Below are 3,387 nucleotides of genomic sequence, written 5' to 3'. Positions count from 1 at the left end.
ATATAAGATTCCATACATATTTAAATCAAGGAAAGGGTGGAGTTCCATCCTTGAAAACTAAACAGGCATTTTAGACAATACATTCTTTGCAATTGAACCTGGACAACATTTATCAAACACAGTGGGGAAAGTTCTCACTTTGCATTATAAAAATGACAAATATCAACAACAGAAATGAAGTAGGACAGAATATTTTAAACTTTTAAAACCAGTTTCTTAAAAAGACTTCTTCTGCTGCCAGAGATCTTGAATAGCCCCCTGGTCAGTCATCTGGAAACAATTAATATCACATAATTAATGAACTTGGCTTCTACTTTGGGAAGAGAGCCACCCTTTTCTATATGTGCTTGCATTTTTGCCTTAATATCCTCTACAGAACTAGGTTCTTTTGGTGTTTTGGGAGTTTTTTCTGTTTTTTTTGAAGGACTCGTTACCCTTTCATCTTGGTGGTCTTGGTTTTAAGTCTTTTCCATTTTGCTTTGATTTGGCTGTGGTATTTCCTACAGTTTTCTTCACTGGAAAATTTTCTTCAGTTTCCTCTTCATCAAAATCATCATCTTCTTCTTCATTGTCCTCTACTACTACTACTACTACTACTACTACTACTACTACTACTACTACTACTACTTCTTCTTCTTCTTCTTCTTCTTCTTCTTCTTCTTCTTCTTCTTCTTCTTCTTCTTCTTCTTCTTCATCAAGTTTTACTTTTTACTGTGAAACCATTTTACTTACCACCTCCAGGAGCAGATCTCTTTCCAGACATGCCTAACAATTTGACATTCTCCTCATCTTCTGACTCTGCATCTTCCTCTACAGCTACTAGGTGCTGTCCAATAATGTGAACAGGCCCTGAGCCACACTTCAAGCTTAAGACCACAGGTGGTGTAATTTTGAAGCCCCCAAGGGAAACTGTTGGTTGTACAGATATTTTCAAAGTTGCCTGTGTTACTTAACTGGACTGCCTTCATATTTCATTGCTTCTGCCTCTACAATGGGGATGTATAACTCATCTTTTGCCCCTAATCCTAACTGTTCATAATGATAATTGGTGCTCATTTTCATCATTATCCTCTTTAAAGTGATAGTCTTTGTCAGGCTTTAGTTCACAACTGAAAAGGTAGTTCTGAGGCCTAAGAGCATGCATGTTCATGTCCATCGAGTCTTCCATGAGGTAGAAGTTTGCACTTTAGTGTGAGAGAAGCCAGAGGGAAAGAAACTGCCTGCTCTTCCACAGAACAGATCCACAGGATGGAATCACACCCCATATATTTACTCTTCAAAGTGCCATACATTTATACAATCTGTATTGGTCATATTTATCTACCTCCATCTCCCTTTAACATCTGCTTATACACTTATCCTTTTCCCATCCAGATTCATGTCTTTTCAATTTTTATGTTATGAATAACCTTGAAACCATACAATATTACCAATATACCCATATGTAAGTAGATGTGTGGTCAATCCACAGGCTAACGGGTATACCCTCAAAGCACACGTCCAAAAAGAAGAATGATTTTCCCTCCCTTGGGAAAAATCCATAGTCAATATTTCTTCCAATAATGGTGGAACTTTAGGAGCTCATTCTCGATTCATGCATATATTTAATTGACCCGATCTTGTGCAGGTATACCGTTTCCAGAAGGCAGCATCTCAAAACACTTCTGTCTGTCTGGCAGCTCTTATGCTTTTCCTGTCTATAATGTTCCCTGATCCTTGGACGGTGAGAGGTGGGTAGAGAAGATCCACCCCCATCTGAGCACTCAGATATTTATACTCAACACTTTGACTAATTAGGAGAATCTGGATTAACTACTGCCTGCTGCAAGAAGAAATTTTTTGACCGAAGTAGAGAACAGATAAAATCTACATATGGATTCTCAATGCATATGAGATATTTTCTAGTATAATTTCAAATTGTAGAAACATATAACTTTATTGTTCTGTCTAATTTTATGTCTTCTAGATAATTTCTTTTAAATGAAAGCTTCTTAACCATAAGTTCTTTGATACTTCATCTTTTCTATACATGGATAAAAAACATTTCTTGCTTATTTTTAAATCAGGAAATTGAGTGAAACATTTTGGGCAAAAAAGAACCGACTTCCATAAAGAAAATAGAACATTTGGCCATTTTCTGGAAAGTAAAATAGACTGTGATGTACTGAGGGATTGGAAAGGAAGGGCAGAGAAGCTGGAGAAGTTCAGATTTGCTTGTCTCCATGCCCATCTGATGTGCATTTCTCTTTAAAGTACTTTTCATAATATTAATATGTTGATTTATTTTCTTACATTGCTAACTCACTTTTAAATACTTCCAAATTAACATTTAGAAGTATGTGTCTGCCTGCTTCTCTATATGCATACCATGTGCATGTAGGTATAAATGAAGGTCAGAAGAGGACATCAAATTCATGTATAGGCTCTTGTGTGTCACCCAGCATGAATACTCAAGACTGAAGCTGGATGCTCTACAAAAGCAGCAAGTGTTCGTAACTGCTTAGTCATCTCACTAGTACCATGCATAGTGCATTTAAAATCCTTCTTATTTAAATGTTTCAAACTAATCAGGTACATTTTTGAAAGGTCATGGGCACTGTGTACTTCACGAACACTGTATTTTTAGATGTTGTTCCATCTTCTAAAGGATTTCATTCTTCCTACTAGGAAAAACGAATCTCTTCCAACAAGACTCAGTACATGTGCTTTTGATACTTAAACATTTACTGTGTGTCCTCCATGGGGGGCTGTTTGATAATGCCCTCTTGTTAATTAACCATGACATTTATTTTATTTCTCCTTTAGAACTAAGTAAATTGACACACATAAAATGAACGTTGAAGGGACTTTTATAAAATGGAGTCAGAAAAAAAAATCATGCTAAAACATTATCTCATAACTGCTTTTTCTCAGAAGACAAGTGATGAACTTGAATACATAGAATTGGTCCATCTTCAAGATTGACACTAAATAAGTTGAGTAAGTCCAAATGCAGAATGGTGTAGTAGTTAAGAGCTTTGACTTGTTACATTAAAGATATCAACAATATTCTATTTTATCTCTATCAGCTCAGTTATTAAGCCACTTCAAATACCACATACTCTTAAAATTAGTCTAGAATTTTTCTAGCTTCTTAAAACTTTTTCAAAGTAGGAGGTGGTGGAGCATGAATTATTAAGTGTTGAACCCTACTAAGTAACGCAATATACACTACATGAAGTTGGATTTGATACAGATGTCATTAAAAGCATTATGGGTTATGGGTAGATTAGATTTAGTATTTTTTAATCTCTACTGAAATCTCATTATGATAGAGGGTTAGATCTTTTCCAGCAAGTTTCTCAGCATTCAATATTTATAATTATTCTTTTGGTACTTAGTATGAAC

At 35.4% G+C, this 3,387-nt stretch overlaps 1 pseudogene; it reads right to left on the bottom strand.

Annotated features, from left to right (window-relative positions):
- Positions 1–216: 216 nt before the first annotated feature.
- Npm1-ps6 (nucleophosmin 1, pseudogene 6) lies at positions 217–1,291 on the bottom strand (annotated as a pseudogene).
- Positions 1,292–3,387: the final 2,096 nt, after the last annotated feature.

This window comes from Rattus norvegicus, chromosome 4, assembly GCF_036323735.1.
Source record: "Rattus norvegicus strain BN/NHsdMcwi chromosome 4, GRCr8, whole genome shotgun sequence".
NCBI classification, from domain to species: Eukaryota; Metazoa; Chordata; class Mammalia; order Rodentia; family Muridae; genus Rattus; species Rattus norvegicus.
Note: the sequence above shows the minus strand (reverse complement) of the source record. Positions and strands in the feature narration are given on the sequence as shown.